We start from the raw sequence: 26,793 nt of genomic DNA, 5'->3' as shown, positions 1-26,793 counted from the left end.
TTGCGTACATTAGTGCTAAGGCCATTTACCTACAATAGCAACAACATAAGCATGATAAAAGCACTCTGATGTACATTGCTGCCTTTGCTGTTTCCTGCATGTGACAAAAATCCGTCACAAGAAAATTGTAGTGGGCCAAACAATGGTCAAGTAAGAATTAATACAGCCGGTCGTTTACGGATTGATTTATTTAGTACATGGATTGAACATAATGTGATAATATTGTGATTCAAAATGGCCGACTCAATTCAGTTTTTGTTTTCATTACTTATCTGCCGAGGACTCATGACATGACCAGACTTGTTAATTTATAGTAGAAATTACACCAGCATGTATACTACTGTTTTGTATGTAACACACAATACATTAATATTTATGTTGTTGTTCATCTACTGAGGAGGGAGGAGGGTATTTTGTTTAATTATCGATAGTCAAGAATGATTTGTGTGTAATAATTAAATGTTTTTATTATTTTAGAAACATGGGAAGATATTGCAATGAAACAACAATTTAGCCAAAAGAAGACCAGGTCGTAGAGAACTTGTTAAATTAGGATGTTTCTGGACATATTGGTGCCGATAATTACTGTGTAGTAGATTTAGTAATTATTTTAGCTCAACTCGATGCTCGCTGTCGTAGAGCAAAACTCTTCATAAATGACTAATCAAAACTACTATTTGAATTGCTTTCATATTTAGTGTGTCTTCATTTTGATTTTTGGTAAACAAAAAGTTTTGTATGTAAGATGTGTCAGTGGTAAAAATAGGTGATATGTTATTGATCTGGCATAGATGCAACTTTTAGTTTATGTTCATATGATAAGCAATAGTATTTAAATACAAACTGTAGAGTTCTTCAGTCATACAATATATAGGATGCAAGTATTGATTTGCCCAGTCAATGTCGAACTTTGATGTACATGACTGTTGACAGTTTAAAATCATCGATAACAATATTTAAAATACCTGCGTATTTTATTTTATATTGTTTTAGACTCCTACAATCACGAAGTTGGTGTCTGATGGTGAAGGTCTTGGTAAGTTTAATTATTTTATTTTTTATATTTTCATTCGACTTCTTCAAAATTACTAGTATCAATAATTATTTTTTTTACTATGTTTATTTTCAGTTTAGTCACGGGTCACTTCAACATACAGTGTAACTCTAATTTCATTATATCCCTGTACTTGAAAATATAATTATACTTGTTATCAGACAGTGTTATCAGACATCTTTACTTTTGTTACTGCTAGGCATGGTGCAAATCAGGAAGGTGTGTTTTGATGTCCATCTGTATGTTCAGAACAGATTCAAAATGTTGTTTTTGGAAATGCTGTTTATACATGATATACCGCTCACATTTGAACACATTTTTCATTCTTTTTTACTGTATGTTCGAGTTTAACAAGTTTGAGTCTTCATCCCTTGTCTATTTCGTACACTAGATACCAGCCGATACCCACCTCCCACTCATAAGGAGTGCGTACATTTAATCATAGTTCCTGGGCTCCCTGTGATTCTTCAATAAAACAATACATATTGACATACATAGGCACAACATATTATTTCATGATACAAGCAAAAATTTGTCCACAGGCACACAAGATTGGCTGTCCTGATATTCAAACACGCCTGGAGCTTTTCCAATGATTTTAAGGCCGACAGGCGGGCATTTTCTTTCCTTGCACATAATAATAATAAAGGGCAAAGGTTATAGTGATTACAATTTATTATGTTCCTAATAAGTAATTTTGGTTCAGTCTTCTTCCAACTATGCACTGTCGGCGTTTGCATTCTTTAACGCTACAATGCAAACTGATTTGCTGATGTCAAATACAATCTGTTGATCTCATCTGTTTTCAAAACTGTTGATTAGCAATTTATAAAGGTAAACTGAGTGAGGAAAATGTATTTAACACCTTCTATGGTCATCTACGAGCCTTTGTTTAATCATAATTTACTCATTCACATCATATTCACTATAGTCAATGCTCACTAATGATTACATATTTATTATTCAAAAATTACTTAATAACATTTTTAGTGCTTTGAAAGGGGTAGACATCGTCGAATTTGTACTCACAAGTAAAAATCACCTAAAAAGGCAGGGTTGTGCTCTAGGTCTAACATGAACACTAAATCGAGCGAGTGCGATATGAACAAAATTGATAACTATTGTTGACTATGTAATGCAATTACTTGTTATGTGACGCCACCAATTTGACAATTGCCGTTTCTTATATGTCTCAATACAGGTGACTACAGTTGCTAAAGTACTCGGTATAGGAGATGTCCAAGATCATATGCTGTCCTCCGGACAAATGATGACCAAACAAGAGTTTGCAATCGCCGATGAAACTTCACAAATTAAAATTGCAGTATGAGGTGACAAGATTCCTCAGATATTAATAAACAGTACATACAAATTTAATGAAATCACTGTTCGTTCGTACATCTCACGAAAATCTTTAACAACAACAACACCACAGAATATCAACTTGACCACACTGTAAATATTGCAGATGACTCAGATGCATCCGCCATTGTAACAGGTTCCGTCCAGTATGCTGATGTCTCGTGAAAATAATTTTGCATTTGCCACAAACAGCTGCACAACTTCAACACTGAGGCATCTTCTGTTAAATGCACAAACTGCAGAATGCGACAACAAAAAAACCAACGTAAAACCAGTTGTGAAAGTAGATATCACAATCAAAACAGAAACTGGAAAATTGCAGAAGCTGGCAGTAACACAAATGGTATTACAATCATATTTTCCCAATCAAGATGTCACAAATTCAGATGAAATGTTGTTAGATGTCATAATCTGTAAGTTCACAGTAGACAACTTCAACGTTGTATCAATGAAAAAATGTGAAAGTGAAGAAGATAAAAAGTAAGAGTAAAAATAAACTGGATGCTATAGGTGAAAATGAAAATAAAGTAGAGACAAAAGATGCAGGTCCTGCTGAAGAACAACTAGGCACTGATGAACATTACATTTTTGTTTTTCGTGTGACTGTTCGCTCCTTTATTTTGTTTACACGTGCTCTGTGTCCAGGGAGTATCGGCAACTGCACTGCTATATTCTGCTACTGGTAGCACTGGTACAACGGGAGTAGTTCAGGCAGTGAGCTTCAGTGGTTCCCGTTGATTAGCAAGGATTAATGCACAGCACGTCTGCATATGTACCTCTGTATAGGGTACAGCTCACTGGAGTCAGGAATCAGCATCACATGATGTTACAGGATCAAGTCAGGTCACCTTCCTGACTAAAGATTTTCACACTTGACTCAACATAAATACTCCAGCTAATTTATGACCATGCAAATAATAAAATGCATCTAACGAAATGAGTGGCTATCTCGAAATAACGGACCAATTAGTGTATCAAGAATGCTCATTTTGGTAGTGGATTAGACCACTTTTTATCCAAGCTCTACCAATTTAAAGTAGGAGACTCAAGTCAATGATGTCATATATATTTTCATTGTCAACAACACTAGGCTCAGTACATTCCAAGGTATTTCACAATCACCATGCCACTGTCAGAGACATACCATTTTGCCACAGGGAGACAGTATGTATGTATCTCAAATTCTGCTGACAACACAATCCAGTGACTGTATCTGTAAGTCTTAAAAATAAATATGTGCAATGGGTTGTTGCAAAGTGTCCAAACATGTGCGATTTTCATTCACACAGCAAGGACTCTACTTTTCACTTACAATTTATGGAACAGTACTATATTATATATTACTGCCCAAATAGGGTTTGAGCGCAGATGGTCATTTGCCCGACGTTAGGAACAAAAACAAAGCTTCAACGTTATTGCAGTCTTTCCAGACTGGTGTTGGGAATTATGGTACTCCAAGCGGTGTCAGATGTGACATAGGAAGAGAAAACGTAGAGATAGCAGAATTCATGCTAATGAAAAGGGGGACAAACAGAGGCAGTGTTATCACGCGAAAGAGCGTGCATAATCAACGCATAGAAAGGTTGTGAAGAGATGTGTTTGAAGGGGGGTTGAGCATTTACTATCAGCTTTTTTATTTCACGGAGGACAAGTTTATATTAAATCTTTTCGATGCTGACCATATATCTGCTCTACATAACGTCTTTCGTCGCAAGATAAATGGGAGATTGTGTTACTCACCCCACCATGTCATGAAAAAAATATCAGCATACCAACACAATCTACTTCTCAACAGCATTGTGGTTATGTAATCATTGGGTGTATTGTGGTTAAGCAACCACCGGGTACATTGTGGTTATGTTATCGACAGACACACAATATGCAACTTTGTGTTTCAATATATACTCTCCATGACAGTAGCAAATCAAATAACTGCTCTCGGGTTAATTTTTTTAGACTGCATTAGTGTGTACGTATTTCTTTCTTTGGCTTGTCTGGAAACAGTTAAATACTATCATCTGATGGATATTCCCAGTACAGTTTTACTGCAGTCACATCTGGCGGTATGTAAGTGAATGTGGTTTAAATAGAGAAAATATGATATATATATACCCATAAACAATTTAAACTAATAGTGTACAGACAATCAAAAAGACAAATATGAAATATGTATGGAACTGATTATCATACTAAATTCATTCCTTTTGAAACAGTTCAGGAAATGGCAAATTTTAGGCCAAAAATCAGTATACAAACAATAGTTTGGTCTGAATCAGTAGCAAAACAAGAAAACAAGAAACTGGTTATAATATAATACTACTTGTTAATGTATCAAACACTAATAGGGAAATACACACTTTTAATCAAAAATACTCTTTTCTGCTAATTATAGATGATCTGACATCTACCGATATACAACATATCTTACATGAAACTAATGATTCGAGTAGCAAGATAGAATAAGCGGTTATTTTCTGCAAAGCTTTCTGAATACAAACCGCTGGACAAATATTGCCTAGTTCTAGCCCCTCCCTCAATAGACTTGTCCCCCTTCCCATATATACCGCACTTGAACAAAACCCTGATCAAAACTACATCACATCGCACAATCATTCTATTCACAGCTTTAGACCTTCACTCTCAGCACTAACTATATAACCACATTATACCTCCCCCTCAAGGCCTCAATTTATTCTTCACAATGCTTGTGCCATTTACCAATCTGAAGACAGAACTGTCATGGGGGGGCAACCGGTTAAATGCAACAGCTCGATTTGTTTACATGCCACTTCATTTGCAACCAATTCCTTTTGCAAAGAGCTCAATCTTTAGAAAGACATTGCTCAGCTTCTGCTATTTTGACTGGAATATTTTTCTTTATGTGGTTCATAAAATGTCTGTCTATAGCATCATTCTCTTCCATCGACCATGGTATTTTTTTGAACTTGACCTGCTAACAAAGTAAGCACTCGTATTATTAAGAATCAATAGACATTAACTGGTACATTACATAGTTGCATTCAGACACTTCCTTTGCCTTCACAACTTTCACTAGATGTTCTGTTTATCCATATACTTATAAAGCTATGGTTTATCAAAGAAAACGGAAAATAATTTAATGTTACACTGGCTGGAGAGGTGTTAATTAATGCCAACATTATGACTTGAAGTTTGTAAGCTAAGATTTTAAGTTTGTATGTTTAGATATTGAAGTCCGGCAATTGAATTTCAAACTTATGAGTGCGCCATCATGCACTTAAATGGACAACTTACAATTGCCATTTTATGAACTCTTTGTGCACATAACTAAAGGGTATTCGAAACGCCGGAAGTTGGATACCTAAAAACAAAATGGCGGATGGGCAGAACGTGTGTTCTGGGTCTGATGAAAAAAATCTACAGAAAATCCATCGTGCAGCGCGACTTCTGTCTATTGCACAGAATTTGATAGACACTGCCAGCTCGAGTAATGATGCCTTGACTGCTCGAGCATCCCCAATTCCCTCTACGTCATCCAATGCAGATGAATTGTCGACGCAACGTTCGGATATACAACTCTTAAACTACAAACACTGTTTAGTCTTCCCCGGAGCAGCAAACAAAATCAACATCACGAGCTATTTGCACCTGGGCGTCAAAAAACTTCTGAATAAATTGTTTCACTAAAGACATGTCACCTACTTGGTCACATAAATTCTGTTGTTTGTCAGATAAAGATACAATGGCAGCACCCACAGCAATTGAAAAAGACGAGCTCAGATTGATCGGACTTGGCACGAAAAAGCTACAGTTTCCCCATGTCAAGGCTATCATCGAAAATTCTCTCCCAAAGATTAAAAAAGGTAGAGGATTTCTTTTATATAGATCGAGTTTGATTGCCATGCCAGGAAATGTGGATACACTGTGCCTTATCTTAGAGATGAGTCGCCCCTACAACAAGCAGTGGCATACATTAAACCGCTTCAGAAAGACCTCAACACAAGTGAGTGTCCAATACAGGTAAGAGAGCAGTGTTCAAATCGCTGTTGCATGCTTAGCATTTACACCTATTTTTTACAATAAGGATCAATGTACCAAGACATCACAAATGTTATTATTTTCTCATATTTTTATTTATCTTTCAATATAAAAAAATAGGTAACAGTGCCCATGGACACTTGTCACATTTTGGAGAAAGTGACTGGCGTTGTTTGGATGCTAGAATAAATGAGCACCATGGTCAGTGTGTTTGAATGACTAAATCATTCTGAATATATTTGTGTTGCTATGCACTGAAAGATTATGGATTGCTGAGGATGCAATACATTGATATGATTATTCTGAATTTTCTGATCACAGATGTGATCTAACGAATACAAATATTTAGGCTACTGGTTCACCAGAAACCTGTCTGACCATACTCACTGTGTAAAACTAAGTGAAAAATTCAACAAACTATTCCCAGTAATGAAAGCAACCCTTGGAAATCATGAAAACATTAATGGGGTAGATTAGGGGTTATCACTATGGAATAATGTAATACGCCCTTCATTAGAATATGCTGGTGAAATAGTAACGCCTAGTTTATCTGATATGGAGAGTTTGGAAAAACTACAAAGAACAGTTGGAAAATTTATACTGAAAAGTCAGCGAAACACTGCAAATGAAGCTGTTCTTGCTTGGTGATCTTGGGTTGAATACAATGAAAAGTAGATTAGATATAATGAAGTTAAAATATTATAGGGAGACTAAATGAAATGAATGAATCCAGGTGGACAAAAGTTATTTTTACCAAATTAAATGAGCTAAACCAAGAAACAACATAGAGGTTACATATTTTGGAACTGGCTAAAAAAATATACAGATGATATAATAAAATATCTCAAAATAAACAAAAGAGTTTACAAACTTAACTGATAAAAAAAACATTGATTCTGAACCATGATGAATCCAAGTGGAGAGAAGAAAATTCAAAACTAGCTTGAAAAGTGAGAAATATTGTCAGTCAATAAATAACTTTCAAGGAGCACAGCTAAAAATTCAGAGCAAGATCATGTACTCTTGGGTTAGCATATGAAAAAAGAAAATGGGAAAATAATGTGTCCATGTGAAAAAGACAAAGAAACTCTCGAACATTTTATTTTGCAATGTCCAAGTTTCAAAATAAAAAGGGACAACTTAATGTTTGAAATATAACTCTCATGACACACAGAAAACGCAGAAATGTTATCGCTTTGAATCAAACAAACGTAACGATTCGGGAGAATTGTTATGAGATATACGTCATGATTTCTTTGCAAATTAATTTCTCACATTTTAAGTCATGCATTTTCTCCTTATTTTGTCCAACTGTAGCATCATACATGGCAATTAGGTTGTGTCCAGTCTTCATGACCAAGGACGAAATTGTATATTTTAACACCATTCCATCCACAAAGGATCCGAGTTGCAGCAAGCACTTGTGGGAAATTCTTTGGTAGCAAGAAATCTTCCATTCTTTCCAGACCGTGATCACATTGACGCATTCTCTGTCTGATTAACTCAATATTGGCAGTGTCGTATACAATTTTGCCAGATTCTAAAGTGCTCACTTCCCCAAGAGTCTTTGTCCTAATTTCTAGATCAGCGGATTCTTCTTGACTAACAAAGTTACTGCTTCTGTAGACATACCATTGACTATGGACCAGAATTCTGGCAATACACCATCAGGAATTGTCATAAGATTTAACGCACCCCTCTGAGCCTACCTTCCTCTCACTGGTTCTGACTCATCCCGGAAATCATATGTATGTATATGGCGAGAGTACTGTTCTCAGAAACAATCCCTTACACCATTCACAAAACATCAGCTGATTCGTTTTTCATCGGTTGTCTTCTTGGGACAAGTTCACAAGTATCTGCCTTCAATACTTTGTTTCTTATCTTGCGTAACTCAAGTTTTCGTTGCTTGGAGTTTTTGGGATATGAAAAAGCGTGCACTACATCTATTTCTTCTTTATGTTTTACCACTAAGTGACGTCCAATATGTGTCTGTTTTACTTCACAATGAAAGCAAAAATTACCTTTATTGCGACATCTTCTTCTATTTTCATTCCGGGATGTACTTTTTACTATCATAACAATACAATTTGTCTCTTTTTTACTAGCATTGTTCAACAGGAAGACTTTCTCTGATGCCATTGCTAGTATCTCCATCATCTTCATCAAAATCAGAGCCACTTGAGTCCTTATCATAATCATCAAAATAATTATGGTTTTCAGAATCACTTGAAGAGTCTTCAACAAAATCATCTGCATGATACTGTATAGACATAAATTTTGAAAAGTTCGAGATTATAACGTCAACAAATACACAACTAAAAATAGTTTTTCCTCCACTACTAATTAATAATTATCTGTACCTCCGAGACATCTACATGCCAAACTTAACGCAAAAAAGTCCTGTGCTAATTTTTATGCATTTTGCAAAGTTCTCTCTGCATGGCCTGCAAATTATGATGAAATTCAGACAGTATCAGACATTACTTTTAGATTTTGATCAAAAGGTCTAACAATTTTTAACAAGATTTCATTTGGGAAGGAGGACTATGGACTATAATTTGGACTATGAAGAAATATTTTGCGAATGATGACTAAAGTTGACAATGGCGCTCAAAGGGCAATCAATCAAAAATCTAAATCAGTTTGGCAATCAATCAAAAATACAATTTCACTTCATACTAATTTGAGGAATCAATCTACATCTACCTATACCACCCAGTCAAATTCCTTTTAATTTTTTTTTCCACCACTACATTCAGAATTCTGCAAATCAGATCTGCAAATATGTAGAAGAGTCAGTGTTGTGTCTGTTCGGATAAACTTCCTTATACAACACTGTCGATCACCGAACTGTTCCAGTAAGAAACCTAATATTTTAGACAGTACCAGGGCAATGATACTGTTTGTCATACAAGAAAAACTACTTGTAGTTTGTAGTCCTTGATTAGTTTCAATATCTTCAATAAGGTCAAGAGTACTTCTCATTTGACTTTTGTAATATATGCAGTTCCAGTGGCTTTGCTTTATGAGAATAAAATTCTGGCTCTGCACCAGCAAAAAAAAAACCTTTAGTCAAAAGTAAGCAGAGGTTGTAGCATATGTGCTAACATTGACTTTACACAAATATTGTTTTTAATTAAATTTAATATATTTATACCAGCCAGAAAGAAATTGCAGTTTACACATGTTCTACTAAAGTCTAGAATGAACTAATTCCCCAGGCTGTTTCCACTCCACAGTTGTCAAATTAATATGCACGGTATTCTGGACAAAAAAAGTACTTGCGTTTTCAATGTCATTAAAATCTGACCAGGGATATGCAGACAATTTCACTTGAACTGAACCAAATGGGTGCCAAGATATCTACAGATATCCAAAATTGCTTTTGAGAAAAATACAATTAATAGAATATAATCTAATAAGCAGAGGTTGTAGGTGTATGTCAAATTTCCTTTGAACTGGATTGCAGTGTTCAACCCAGAAAATTCTCTCGTGGTTGCGGCTAATTTGCATATTAAATAAATAAACAAGATTTACTGTATACAGTGAAACACATTTAGATAATTAAAATGGGATATATTACCAAAAATATATTATATACAATAATATCTGGAGTTTCGAACAAAATTATGACTATGAAATCAACATCATTAAATTGAGGATTACGTGAATTTGACTCCCTCCTTCCCTAATCTAAAACAAAAATTGATGATCGTTTGATTCCTTGTACAAGTGCTAATGTATATCAGTGCCATGGTAACTAGGATGCCTCTTGCACGCAGTTCACTCAAGAGGGTCTGAAAATTTAGGTTGACGCAAGAGACGTTAATTGAGAAGAAAAATACTTACCAATACAGTAACATTTTCGTCGCCCAGATCTGATTTATTGTTGAGCTCACTTGCGCTTGCCTGTGTCCCAGATTGATCATCGTTTTGAATAGCGTTTGTACTTTGGACTGCAGCAGCAGGATATTGCACAGTTGTCAACTGAAATAACACTCTCTTTCTTGGGTTGTTATTACGTGAACAACATTTATAGGATTCAACTTGTTTTACTGATCTTATATATCATGTGGTGTCTTCATAAACTGTTTCATTGAAGAAAATAAAATACTCAAAAACAACCAGGCCGGCTTCAGAAAAAAACACAGAACAACTGATCAAATTTTTGTATTAAAAACTCTAATTCAAAAACACATTAAAAATAAACAAAAACTCTAAAAGCAAAAGCTTGCATTAATATAAATAATTATATAACCAAAGAATTCACTATTAATAGAGGAATAAAACAGGGATGTATAATTAGCCCAACTCAACTCAACATTTTTATTAACGATTTAAAGGATAGTTTGGATAATGCTAATACTGAACCACCACTCCTGAATAATAACACTGTTAACTCTATTTTATATGCAGATGATTTAGCCCTTATTTCCACTACCCAGGCTGGTCTACAGACATCATTATATACACTAAATGAATATTCATTTGCATTAAGTGGAAATTGAGTGTGAACCTTTCAAAAACCCAAGTTGTTATCTTCGGTTCATCAACATTGAGAAAAAAATACCAATTCAATTTTGGAAATGATAACATTCAAATAACAAACAGTTATACATATCTAGGAATCACAATAAAATCAAATGGGAGTTTTGCTGATGCCATGTCAAATTTAGCAGGTAAAGCTGGAAAATCAATTTACATCATGAACAAAGTACTTTTAGGAAATCTAGACATAAAACTAAAAATGAAACTATTTAACATTTACATAAAACCAATTTTGCTTTATGGCTCCGAATTATGGGCCCTAGACTTGCAGGACATTCAGGACAATGCTGAATGGGACAAAACATCAATTGAAAAAATCAATATTACAAGTAAATAAAAAATCCTGTAACTTAGCATCAAGAGCAGAGGTGGGTCATTATCCACTACTGCTCAGTGCAAAAGTTCAAGCTATTAAAGGGGAGCAGAGGTGTGGCTTTTGACACTCTGTACATGAAATCTGAGATCTATGAATGAATTCTGTCGATACAAATAACTTATATGTGCTGCAAAATGCCCTAAATATCGGGTATAAAACGGGCTGTGAAGCAGACGACAAACTACCACTTTTCCTGGTGTCATTTCGCCTCTAGAGGGCCAGTCAATGACGTCATCAGTGAACACTGATAATTGAACCCATTCATGCTAGTACGTCAATCCCATAGAAATGCTACCATGAAAGACCTTGTTAACTGACTACTTAAAAGTTGAAACATGGCGAGGTGTTGTGTTATGAATGCCGTAACGATTCATGTTATGTTTCTCGAAATCCCAAATAAAAAAACATGTTGTTGGTTGCGAGAAATCGGCGGAAGAACTAACCTGAAAGTGAAGACAGTACAGCGTTCTGGCTATAGTAAACAGTGAGTGAATAAATATTGTACGAGTTAAAACTAAATGAGAAATATGCTAATATCACTTGAACCACAGTACTCATTTTGCCCAACTTCCCACTTTTTAAACGATCGCTTAATTTCCGACCGCACTGTATTTTCCGACCGGAAAACGACCACATTTTTACCGTTTGTTTTCTCTCGCTCGCTTATTGAAAACACCGACCGCTCGCCCAAACACTGGTCACCGGCACAGGAGTAGTCAAAATGTTTGGGGATATACAACAAGTGTTAACTATTATAAATTCTGAACGGCTCTTCAAATCTATACCACTCTGTGTCGTTCGCGAACAACTTCATCTGTGTCAAATACTAGAGCGGGTACAATATTGTAAATAAATGCCATGATATCTCAGTCATATCCCTATTGTATACACTACCTTTTTTATTCTGGTTTGCACAAACGTTGAATAGCCGTCAAACATTCAAATATATTTAGTTTTTAACTATCTATAATTATATGCACGCACTTTGACCCTTTGACCTAGATTTGATTGGGATGAAATATTTTATTTTAAACAATATTCTGACGTTACTTACTGCCCCAAAAATGTTTCAACACAATTGCGGTATGACTGTCCGATTTACAAGTGCATTGGGTAATATATTAATAACCATTCTCACCAATCGCTAGTTTAGGAGCGAGAAGGAAATCAAACAGCCGCAGGTCGCCCAGAAAGGACTGAGAACATAAAAAGGTTATATTTCCACAAAGTTTAATAAATCTGGCTGCATCAAAAGCTTGGAAACTAGTTATAATATTTTGCAAAAGACTGAGTGATCAGCGACATCATTTTGGGATGCAATTGAATTTTAAGTACTTCATTGCGTAACTTACTGCGTGGCGATGCTGACATCAAGTGTGTGTTGACCGAAGTTTGACCCCCAAGTCACACACTGAACAGCAATCCTTACCTTAGCAATCTTTTTCTGTCACGCACCGCGCGTCGATCTTGTAAAATTGTTAGTAGTTCTGACGGTGCTGTACGCAAACTTATATATTTTGAGGTCGTTTACTTAGTGCGCTGCTTTTCTAATTACGCAAATTTGTTTACAATGTTGTACCGGCTCTAAACATTTCAACATTGTAATATATCGATTTCATAATAATTACGCAAAGTCAGTTATTTAATATTGGATACAGGTGAAGTTTCGTCCGCGAACGATACAATGTGGTATAGATTTGAAGAGTAGTTTGGAATTTAATAATAGTTAGTACCCGTTGTATCCCCAAACTGTATCACTCAAAACCACTATTTCGATCACTCCTGTGCCAGTGACCAGTGTTTGGGCGACCGGTCGGTGTTTTCAATGGGTCGTTGAGAGAAAAATTACAATAAAAATGGGTCGTTTTCCGGTCGGAAAATACAGTGCGGTCGGAAATTAAGCGATAAGCGGTCGATTAAAAGTGGGAAGTTGGGCGAAATGATATTAGCGTATTTCTAATTTATTTTTTAACTCAAACAATATTTATTTACTCACTGTTTATTATAGCTAGAGTGCTGTACGTGTCTTCATTTTCAGGTTAGTTCTTCTGCCGATTTCTCGCAACCAACAACGTGATTTTTTATTTGGGATTTCGAGGAACTTAACATTGGCGTTCATGCGCACAACATTTCGCCATGTTTCAACATTTAAGTAGTCAGTTAACAAGGTCTTTCATAGTAGCATTTCTATGGGATTGACGTACTAGCATGAATGGGTTCAATTACTAGTATCAGTGTTCACTGATGACGTCATTTGACTGGCCCTCTAGAGGCGAAATGACACCAGAAAACGCGGAAGTTTGTCGTCTGCTTCACAGCCCGTTTTATACCCGATATTTAGGGCATTTCGCAGCACATACAAGTTGTTTTTATCGACAGAATTCATTCATAGATCTCAAATTCCATGTACAGAGTGTCAAAAGCCACACCTCTGCTCCCCTTTAATTACTGGTTGCATATAAAGGAACTCCCAGATGATAATCTTACAAAACAGGCATACCTAGAACAAACACAACACAATACTATACAATACAAATGGCTAAATGCAATACATACAATATTGAAAGACAATTCACTAAACTTCATAAAAGAAAAAAACATTCACTATCAAACAAAAAAATCAAATTAATCAAATTTTAAAAACTTCCCTTGAAAATATATATACCAGTTTCTGGAAAGAAATGATTTCCAAAGAAAATAGCAAACTGAGAACATATGCTAAATTAAAAACAGAATACATCTTTGAGAAATATTTGAATGAACTTGACACTCATAAAAGGAAAATGTTGACAAAATTTAGAATTAGTAACCATAACTTGGCAATATAGGAAGGCAGATATTCATTTCCTAAGAAACCTATAAATAAAAGAATGTGCAATAACTGTGGCACAAATTCAATTGAAGATGAAGAACATTTTCTTTTGAATTGCCCAAAATATAACACACACAGGGAAAATTTCATCCAAAAAATTATGACACTACTTTCATCCAACAACAAAAATATACAGTTCACATATATACTCTCAAGCAAAGATCCTGACATAATTATAGAACTTGCCAATTATATTCACACAACAAAAAGATTTATTTAACATTTAAATACTAGTTAAGTCCTTTTGTATTGTTTTTTGTACAATTCTTACACATATCTTGTTATTATTTTAAAACTCTTTTTTGCTGTACTTATCCTATGTAAATCTTTTTACACGGAGGCAATAAAGTTATTATTATTATTATCATAACTGTGCTTTAAGCATGTTCTTGAAGTTATGTACATCGCGTACTTTCGAGCAACAGCAGCGACAGACTCTCTCGGTATTTAAATGTTCAATTTCTACACCAAGAACGGATTCTATAAGAAGGCAATTTTCTTGTTAAACTAGTCGAATAGCTTCCTCATGATGTTTACGTCGTCTACGGATTTGTTGCAAATTACACGTGCCTTGCTGCTTGTCTGTGGCGATAAAACTACCTTACTAATTTTCTTTCTCAGTGTTGTTGCGGTCAAATCCGTTGTCATTTTTATGAGTGGAATAACTAAACCCCAGCACCACTACCACCACAATTCTAATCTAATCTACACTAGATTACAACAGTTTATCCCGTGTCAGCTACATTTGTTCTATATTACAAGATACGACTAGTCCGTCATTTCAAATGTGACCCAACTATTCACCTACCCTCATAAATAATCAATGACATCATGAATAATTAATAGCAGTAAAATACGTCCAGTCAGGATTTCTTTCGCGGTCACGCTAGTTTTCGCGATCAAGCTAAAAAGGCCAAATTGACAATTAGTTATATATTTGTTTTTGTAAAACAAAAAAGAAGTCCTGATTTTGCCAGTCCAGGCTAGTACCATTGTTGAATTCTGGATAGTTGAGGACTAGGATATGGTAGTAGATATTCTAATAAGGAATTGTTAAAATATTTGATTGGCATATCAAAATCATTCATTAGAACAGAACATATTCTATATTCATCAAAAAAACAGCTTTGCTATATAACAGACTCAAAACAAATGAAACAGAGAATCCTTCAAATTGATTCTTATCGCCTGCGTTTCCGAGCGAAAAAAAACGTTGATGCTAAAAATGACCAATTTTGTGATAATACAGTCTAAATGTTAGATACATTATTCATTAGAGACATCCGGAGAATCAAAATGTAAATCATATCGGCGAAGAAAATTCGGCGAAAATAGCCAAGAGATGAGGGTATAAAACAAGTTCCTGCTATTCCATCATTGAAGTTTCGTGAAACCGTGTCAGATGCAAAGAAAAAACTTCCAAATACATGTACAAAAAAAATATGATGTGATTGCAATGACTGAACTAACCGTTCCTGACACAATTCCGTTTGCCGATGTTTTTAACTGTGCCACCTTCACAAATCCTAGCAACATCAAACAATGTCGTTAAAGTTACAAGATCATGGCATTTAACACTGCTGCACGAAAATACAAAATGGTTTCATCAACATTGAAACGACGGGGCAAGTATGATTCTGATAAGGTACAGTTTGCATCTGTTGGTAAAAGACTGAGTACCATGGAGGTCGTATGGTCTTGTCCTAGCTCTGTGTACAGGTCTGTTAATGTGGAGGCGCACCTATTCACCGGGACCTTCTCTGCGCTCCAATACACAGCCCTGTGAACGACCATAGGCATTTTCAAAAACACTACACATGTCATACAAAATGTTTCATTTCGGGACGAATTCGTACCTCTTTGCACCAAAAGCAGCGTCGATCACCTTAACATACTGTAATGAACACTCGGTTGTTGAATTGATGTACTGTAGGGGAGTTTTGGATGTTAAAACAGACTATTTATTGCCCAAAATGCGTATACACGGTACTTAAGTATATAAACAGAGACGCGAGATTGGTCACGTGATAACACTTTTTACTATGACGTCAGAGTTGAATGACGAAAACGTGTTTTCTATGAGGAAAATCAATATAAACTTGTTTTAACAAATAATTGCTGTGGTTTTTGACTAAAATGTTTAAATTTTCAGTTATTCTCAAGAAAAAATACTTTAATTTTAAAAAGTAATGAATTATTTTGTTATCCATCATGTTTGACAGAAAAGTATACTAAATCTTAATGATGGAGGTTATAGCTGCTACAGATGTCTCAAATATATGAGGCTCGCATTAAAACTGAATATAATTTTCCTTACTCTTTGAAGAGAGAGCAAGTGGAAATAATTCATTCTGTTTTAGAAGGAAGACATACTTACGCCATCCTTCCTACAGGATATGGTAAAGTGTTTGTTTTATTTTACCTCAGCTAATTCTGGATGAGGTATGTTAATTTTATTTGCTCCTATAGTCAATGGATAATTGCCTGAATTTGAACACAGAAAACACACTCAATATAGTTGTGCAATGAATGTTAAACATATCACTGTGAATGCAGCATATATCGAATATTGTTGTAGTAGTTTCAGTTACACATTGCACTTTAGCTATTAGTGACTCAACACTGATTTGTATATATCTTTTTTAGAAGTATTCACCAATAAAACATATAGGGGTGATAATCTCGCCCCTACGAAGTTTAATGATAAATCAAGTAAGTCGATGACAGGAGGCCAGCATTTCTGCAGCATGTATACTACGCAACTCAGAAATGAATTCTGAAAATAAAAAAAGTAAGGACTTTTTCATTTTTAATCAAATATTATTACATCCTGATCAAATTAAATAAAATGTTCAGTTGATAATTTCCAAGACAATCTGTATATCTGCAGCAAAATATACTGTTGAAGCAATGTTTACACATAAAATACAATTCTGCATTGTATAATTTGTATTGTATTGTATAAATTCGAACAACCGTTTTGTTTTAACCATGTTGAATGTATTCAAAAATTCCAGAAATTCATGACGGAGAGTTCACAGCTGTATTTTCTTCACCTGAAGCAATTAATTTAGAACCATAGCGATCAATGTTCAACAAGTCATTGTCAATGACACGTCCCCGTTCCGTTCATATTTGAGTGACATATACATTCAAAGCAGATCATGACCGAAATGCACCTGCATATGTACAACACATTGTGCTAAATCTGAACAAAATCCATCCATGCATGACTGAGATCCGGTTCTGGAATTGTGAAAATACGTGATTTTGATGCATTTTCGGCCTTAAAATGGCCATCATTCCGCTATTGTTAAGCAGATCATGAAACAAATGCACATATCTATTTGTGACATGATGTACCATGTGTGTGTGAAGTTTGAACTTGATCAATCCAGACATGTCTTGGATACGAATCCAGAACTGAATTCTTTAACAAAATGGCCGCCAGTCGGCCATTTCGAACTTGATCCGAAAAAAAAAAAAGACGTGCATCAAGGTCCTATTATGTTTAATGTATGTACCAAATTTGAACAAAATCCATCCATGCATAACTGAGATACGGGTCCGGAATGGTGAAAATGTGCGATTTCAATGCATTTTCGGCCTTAAAGCGGCCCCCATTTGGCTATCGTTAATGAGATCATGAAACAAATGCACATACATATTTGTGACATGATGTACCTTGTGTGTGTGAAGTTTGAACTTGATCAATCCAGACATGTCTCGGATACGGATCCAGAACTGAATTCTTTAAAACAAAATGGCCGCCAGTCGGCTATTTCGAACTTGATCCGAAAAAAAAAATGACGTGCATCAAGGTCCTATTATGTTTAATGTATGTACCAAATTTGAATGAAATCCGTCCATGCATAACTGAGATCCGGGTCCGGAATGGTGAAAATGTGCGATTTCAATGCATTTTCGGCCTTAAAGCGGCCGCCATTTGGCTATCGTTAATGAGATCATGAAACAAATGCACATACATATTTGTGACATGATGTACCTTGTGTGTGTGAAGTTTGAACTCGATCAATCCAAGCATGTCTCAGATACGGATCCAGAACTGAATTCTTTAAAACAAAATGGCCACCAGTCGGCCATTTCGAACCCGATCCAAAAAAAAAAATGACGTGCATCAAGGTCCTATTATGTTTAATGTATGTACCAAATTTGAACAAAATCCGTCCATGCATAACTGAGATCCGGGTCCGGAATCGTGAAAATGTGCGATTTTGATGCATTTTCGGCCTTAAAATGGCCGCTATTCGGCTATCGTTAATCGGATCATGAAAAAAATGCATGTGCATATGTCCCATATAATGTGTGATGTATGAGTGAAGTTTGAACTTAATCGGTCCATGCATGTTCGAGATACAGGTGATCACGGACGCACGGACGCATTTAGAGATGAATGTAAAGGTGTGAAAGAGGATGATGATTGCACTTGTGCATTTTACTACTGCTGTAGTAATTGCAGACAAAAATGCAAATGCATCTAAATATACACTACTGATCCTATGAGAAGCAAAATATTCATGAACAATTTAATTCCATTGGAGGTGTGACATGCTATTTGAAAAATGTTCCTTCTAGTGGTTTCTTTTATGGTAAATGTTACTGGATCTACTGTATTTATTCAATTGAAATGCTTTCAGTAAATGATCAGAATAAACACAAAAATTAGAAGAAGCTTCTTCAGGTAAAAGAGTTGCACAATAAATTACAAGTAGTGTGGGTATGCAAAGTTGTGTATGCAAAGTTGTAAAATATTGTTTGTAAACGTTAAAGTGCTCTGATTGAGGCGAGGGAAGAATGGAGCAGGGAATACCGTGTGTATGGGTGACAGTTTTAATAGGCCATTTTCGTGACCCCTGAAGGTCACACATCCAGTTACTTTTGTTGGTATGAAAAACAAGAATATATTTAATTTTGTCCTGTTTTTTGCATTTTCTTGTCACAAAATTAACTAAAACAAACATTAAAAATTTGATTTGTGATGATTATCTACCAACAAAAATACCAGGATGTTTGACCTTTAGTCAGTCAGAATTGATCCTCCGACCAACTTTGATTCGTAGTTCTGGAAGAGAGAACTTTCAGTGAATTGTGACAAATCCATTTGCTGACAACACCTGTACCATTCACCCAATCCTGTAACTTCCTGAAGGATATTCACCACAAGTAACCTGGATCCAACTTGAACACCCCAAGTACTTGGAAACTATTAACCAAGTACTGTTGAGGTAATTATACAGAGGTGGCTGGTGGACACACTCTGACTGAGAGGAGCTCCATAATCAGCCCATGACCTCTCTGTGACTCCAGGACACTGCCTGTAGATTTTAAATAGAAAATTCTAGAGAGGAGTTTCGGCCTCTTGTTCTATAGAATTTCTATAAACATTTTATGAAGTTTTAAATAGAAATTCTATGACCCATTTCTCATGTGAATACTCGATTACACCTATCAATGAATAGAAGAAACATGTCCATAACAAAAATTGTACATACCAATTTCGGGAAGCAGATCACGTGCAGTGTCAAGGGCTTTACTGTATTTAATAAGCTTTTTCACTAGTAAGCCTTGTCATCTTTTAAGTCGTTGACAAACTTTTTAACATCATTTTCATAGTTTGCCTTGCCTCCCGCAGATGATGTTATAAATGTGGACACAATGTTTTGTTCGTATAATCCATCCAATGATTTCCAGTGTCAAGTCATGCAAACAAAAAACTATATCTGAATTTGGTGGATCACACGAGAGTTGCTCATACCTGTGCATTCATTAGAGCAAAACCAGGGTTCATCCTCTTCTGGCACATTTTCCTCCTGCATATCAGTGCACACAATATGAAACCAATCACCATTTGGTAGATTGTCCCCATAGCAACCAGGTAAATATACAAACTATCTTGGTTGGTCATCAATATGGTATCTGTCATATGCACAATGGAATAATCCTAAAATTATGTCATGGGTGTTTTATTGGTTCCAGTATCCATTATTATGATGTGAACAAATTATTGACCTTAAATTCTTAACAATCAGCACAGAAAAGTGACAGATAATATATCCTATTGATTATAAGACGAGTGATATATTATCAGAGAGAAAAACACAATTGTTCAATTTTCATAGCTTCAAGATTACATGTACATACCTTCACCACAAAAACAGTAAGGGTAGTTTTCTTCAGCTTCGTCTTCCTCATTAACACTATCCATACTCTCAACAATTACATGTTGTAGCTGCGCAATATTGATCTGATGCCAAATCTCACTGACAATATCTTCACATACACCCTGCAAATACTGCTGCCTATTTTCCAGTGATTCTTGGTAGATAGAATTTCTTGGTTTATGGCATATATCTGAAAGGCCCAACTTCTTCATTGCAAGTAGGCACACTAAACCTTCAGTGGTGAATTTGAGAAATACAGTCATGTGGTTAAAGCACTGCATGACATTTGTTTTCACATTCTTGTGATTATAGGCATTCTTGATGTGTGCAATGGTTTCTCTGTCAGCTGCACTCTTTTCAGAGTAAAATTCATTCATTATATCCTAACACAAAATGCAGAGAAAACTATTTACTAAATTAAATGTTCTGGGTAGACAATTACTCAATAGATTTACTGAAACAGAAAGTACCAACAAGTTTGCATTAGAAACACTGTGGCATAACTGATTTGATTTTTGCACAATTTCCTGCCCCATCACTGTTTGCATTGAGACTTGTGTAAATTCACCCATGTAATGGCCCCAGTATTCTTAAAACAAGCATGACAAAAGAGAAGATAACAAAAGTCTAAACGTTTCTAGTGTATAGTCAGCTTATATTGGAACTTGATCCTTGGTTGCTGGGGCAATGTAAGTTTACTAAATTACTAGCCTAAGGGGCTCTATAAAAGTAAATAGGCTCTTTTCATGACCCCTAAAGGTCACACATCCTGGTATTTTTGTTGCTGTATAATCATCACAAATGAAAATGTTTAATGTAATGTTTGTTTTTGTTCCAAGCAAAATATTTAACTCTACTAACTAAAACAAATACCTTTTAGTTCATTTTGTGACTCAAAAATACAAAAAAAAATCAAGAAAAATAAATATATTCTTGTTTCCCATACCTTATCTATTTATTTAATAACAGACAACATCCCCCGGAGGGGATGAAAAGGGTTACAAATCAGATATTAGTAAAAGAAAAATAACTACATAAAAAGTAAAGGAACAAAAAAAAACATTAAAAAAAAGAGAAATTTGTATACAAGGAATGTGTTACTGGCTTAGTTTATGTAGGTGCTGCAAAAATACTAGGATGTGTGACCTTCAGGGGTTATAGAAATGGGCTATTGGTCTGAAACGCATAATCTGCCCCCAGCTCTTATCACAATATTATACACAGTTTATAAAATTGTTTAGTAATGATGAGAAATATGACATTGATTTCTAGGTTTTTTTTATAAAGAGACAATGGAAGTTATACAGTACTGTATTACCTGCAAAATAATTCCTCTCTTATGGAATTCTTGAGGTATTGGTGTAAGCCCTTCAAGTCTGCCTGCTGGTGTAGTACATCCAGCCCTCGCCCTATGTGAATCAACATGTCTTTCTATTGATAACCCATCACCATGGCACATTAGGGTAAGGAAATCACCATCTACTCTAGTAGGTACATACTTATGTAAATTCTCCAGTATTGAAATCACACCATTCAATGTCGATGGATTCTCATGAATGACTCCAAAGTTTACCTGGACAATTTAAAATATCTAAATGTTCATTATTCCAAAAAATAAGTCTCCATCTAGTCATAAAGCAAAATTGCTTAAATAAAATTTGGATATATATTTAATATTAGCATGTAAAATATGATGAATGTTTTCAAACTTTTTTAATGAAGTTAATTACTGCACACACTTTGGATGCAAACTATAAGTCCATTAATGAGACCACTGTAGCTCAGGGCAAGTAAGGGCAAAGTTAATATGTTAACGAGTTTTAAATACAGGGGAGTTAGTGGGCCCTTTGGGAGGTTAGTGATTTAAAGGTCACATCTGCATATATTTCAATTGTGACTAATCATATGGACTATGCTGCCCTATTAGCATAAATAAATAAACCATCCGTTTGCCGGCAATTTTTAATTTAGTACTCAGTTCGCATTGCCAAGCCAGCCACAGACGTAGTGTTTTTCTCTGCTTGCGTTTTTCTTCACCATCTGTACTTTTTTTATTGCTAAATGTCAACCAGCTACGTTGAAATCACAATCCGCAGTGTGTTCCCGATACCTATTACGTACCAGAGACGAAATCCGTAGGTACGTTAACTACATTTTGTTTGAATCGGATCCACTACTCGCCAGAATACTAGACTGTAGCGTCGCTTGCGGAGAAAGACTGTGTTATTTTTGTCAACACACTGAGCCACGACCAGAACACGAAAACGACATACTCAAACAGTTTTACTCATCTACAAACAATTGATCAATATTACTAGCTATGGATAGCTTGACACAATCGGACATGTTCTCCAGCGACATAGACCTTACACCACCGAGAACAATGGAACCCGAAGGCAACTCTGATGTAACTCTCGAAGTACAGCAATGGGCAGTGAACAACGACATCACCTCCTTCACTCTTGCAAAACTAGCCACTGGTGGATTTATTAACATGAAATCTGTCAGGCTTATCGAGCTCGACGATATTGATGCGATGGGAATTGAACAGCAGGCACAGCGTCGCATCTTGATCAACGCCATTAAAGACATCAAACAAGCACGGCGTGGTGCATTTCCTGTTAATCCAAGATGTCAACAAGCACAGACTTCAGTGGTCAGCACACCGGATGTCAGCGCCACCAACGGCTCCGCAGATGACAACAACATGGCCGCTCCCTCAAGGACGGAAGATTTCCTGCATCAACTGCTTTCAGACTCCCACGACCAAAATTCACTACCGCTACACCAACTGCTGAATACTCGACCACAGTCAACCCCTCAGATAAACAATTCTGCAAACAATTTAAGGGCAGACCTCCAACCATTAGTGTACATGCAAACTTGTAACAAAGGTGAGAAACGTAAATACTTGGACATCTGTGATTTTTTATCAAATACGGACAATGTCCGCGACCAACAAGTACTTAGCACGGGTGAAAATGGCACGCAATTAATTCTATCTTCCGAAAATAAGAAACCTCGTCTCGAATCTGTCACCGCTTATCAATGGTTTGGGGCTAATGTGCGTATAATGTATGAGTTAGTCCAAGAGTGTTCTCTCCACTCAAATTCGTTGCTAAATTATATGGCATATACTGACAAAATTTCCCAACTTGCGCATCGTTCACATGGAGCTCGGTGCTTTTATATGATCGTCAGTATAGACAACTCCAGGCTATACATAACTTCCCTTGGGGTAGTGATATCCCACATATTGCTACTGTCAGTTTAAAGGAAAAAGTGCCATTTGCCCCACATTCTAACAAAACTATGGACAATGCAAGTGAAAAATTCAAATCTGGTAATACTACTCACTCCCACTTGGTAAATCGTACACCAGCTCCCGTTGACAGTCAATCAGGTAGACCGATATGTCTGGGATTCAATAGAGGTAATTGCAAATTTGGTACTTCATGCACCTATGCACATGTGTGCCTAGAGTCTACTTGTCGCAAGGCACATCCTAAAACTACCCATGCCACACCTACCCTGGTTTCAAAAAACTAATTACGGAGTCGCCACCCACCCCTAAACCAGTCCCACCAGATTACGCTCTCAATTACAAAATATGGCAAAATGAACTGCAAAATGACCCCGACGCTGAATTTCTCCTCGCAGGCATACAAAATGGGTTTCACATAACCACTGAGGGTGTTGCATATCGCCCTGCATATACAAAAAATTATCGCTCTGCTACAGGAATGGCAGAAATTGCAGAGGGTTACTACTTACCAACCCCATATAGACCTACCATAGTTAGCGCACTAGGTGCTATCCCTAAACCTAACTCTGAAGATGTTAGGCTAATACATGACTGCAGTCAACCAATAGGCAGTGCAGTCAATGATTATGCCTCTCATGAACATTTCCGATACCAAACAATTGATGATGCAACAAAATTAATTTCACATGGCAACTACCTAGCTAAGGTTGACCTAAAGTCAGCCTACCGTTCCGTAAAAATCCATCCCTCTAACTACCAAGCCACAGGTATTGAATGGACGTTTGTGGGGGACAGCCAACCAACCTACCTTTATGATACACGCCTCCCATTATCTTCCATAGGCTAACCCAAAGTGTGAGACGTATGATGGCTCGCCGTGGTTATGAGGCCATGGTAGTCTACCTCGATGACTTTCTCATCATTGCTGAAAGCTACGCCACATGCAGGATTGCCCTAAACACACTCATCAGCCTACTTCGCCGATTAGGTTTCCGCATTGCTTGGCGTAAGGTTATGGGACCCACTCAAAAACTTACGTTTCTTGGTATTGAAATAAATACCACCACGCTAACTTTGCGCCTGTTGACGCAAAAACTGAGTGAATTGCAAGAGCTGCTGCTCAAGTTTTCTAAGAGAAAACGTGCTAATCGCCGCCAGCTGGAGTCCCTTGAGGGTAAACTTGCATGGGCATGCAGAGTCATAAAGGGAGGTAGAACTTTCCTCCGCTGCATTCTAGACCAGCTAAACAAATTGCGCTGCCCATCGCATAAGATCATTTTATCTACTGAATTTGCTGCCGACATTCAATGGTGGTTAAACTGCCTCCCTCATTTTAATGGCTCAACCAAATTTATTGACCCTCACCCTATCACAGACATACTTATGGATGCCTCCACGCAGGCATCAGGTATATTCCATAGAGGGGATTGGCAGTACACTTTTTGGGGTCTTGATAGGCCTGCCGCAAAATCCCTTCATATCAATCATAAAGAAGTTCTTTCCATTATTTTAGCAGCTAGGAGATGGGGCCCTAGATGGCGAGACTGTACAGTGCATGTATTTACTGATAGCACAGTCGCAATGGCCAATATCAATCATGGTACATCTCGCAACCCGCTAGTAATGTCTGCTCTTCGGGAGTTATTTTGGCTTTCAGTTTCTTACAATTTTAATATACATGCCATACACATCACAGGAAACCAAAATGACATTCCGGATGCTATATCTAGGTTACACCAACCTGGTCAAGCACAGCGCCTTTACTCCTTACTTCACAGTGACACCCACTGGGAACCCAGAAACTTCATTCTGTCATTACCATATCATATGACTCATCGTGCGCTTTCTCCAGCAGGTACTTGACTCCGACAAATGGAGTCAGAACTGGATGCTGAGATCGCCTTCTATAGAAGCCGCACCTTCGCAGACTCCACAAAACGAACATACAAGGTTCATAGGAAATCCTTTTTGGAATTCTGCTGAGAATTTGGTTACAGCCCAGTCCGTTAGCCCGGCGGTTCTATATAGATATGTGGCCCACTTGGCAAGGCGTCTCAAGCCGAGCTCAATTCGCCAATATCTAAATGTCATCAGACTTTTGCATTCTGAATGTGGATCCTCTAACCCACTCACAGAGAATTTCACCCTCAATTCTCTGATGAAAGGGATCGCCCTGGTTAAGGGTACCTCTGTTACTCGTAAGCTACCTATAACGCCACAGCTTCTCCTTGGTATTCATGCTCAGCTTGATCACTCACATGTAACAGATATAGTGTTTTGGGCTATATGTTTGGTTATGTTTTTTGGTCTCCTGCGAAAATCAAATGTTCTCCCCCCCCCTCCATCCATCCGGCTTTTTGATCCTGCTAAACATTTGTCACGTGGTGACTTCCGGGTGTTTCCATGGGGTATAGGTATGGTAATTAGGTGGTCGAAAACCATCCAAACAAAATGTTGTGAACTGCTTTTACCCCTCCCAATCCTCCCCAATCACCCTCTTTGTCCCGTTTCAGCTGTTATTGCTGCCTTCAGGAATACCCCCTCTCCTCTTGAAGGACCAGCCTTTATACTCCTTCCCTCCCAGCCAGTCCTCCCTCCAAACGTCTGGCCTCTCTTTTGGCTCCATTGGTGCATAATGCTGATCAGTATTCAACCCACAGTTTTCGCCGGGGTGGTGCTTCATGGGCGTTGTACTCAGGTATACCCACTGAGTTAATCAAACTCCTGGGGAACTGGCAGAGCGACTCCTTCAGAAAATATCTGCATCCATCCCTTCCTCTGAGGCGCCAAACAATGCACCAATTCATAGCCAGACTACCTTCTACGTAACAACTACTCTCACTACGATGTCTTGGATCTTTGGGGACTTTAGTCCATTAGTTTAGTTTGTAGTTTTTAGATATGTACGTTACAAGTGAATCCTGTACATGTAGATGTACTTATGAAATTAGATGTGAAACTCGGAGAGCTTTGAGGGAGTTGGATCTCAGTCTGTCTGAAGATGATGCCTATGGTTAATCTGATTTTACATACATGTATGGTTTAAATAACTAATATTAAAATGATTATGTTAATTGTAATTAATGTTTTCTGCTTATGTTGTGTGATAGCGAA

This window comes from Saccoglossus kowalevskii, chromosome 2 (genome assembly GCF_978046115.1).
Source record: "Saccoglossus kowalevskii chromosome 2, keSacKowa6.1, whole genome shotgun sequence".
NCBI lineage: Eukaryota > Metazoa > Hemichordata > Enteropneusta > Harrimaniidae > Saccoglossus > Saccoglossus kowalevskii.
This window is presented reverse-complemented; position numbering follows the sequence as displayed.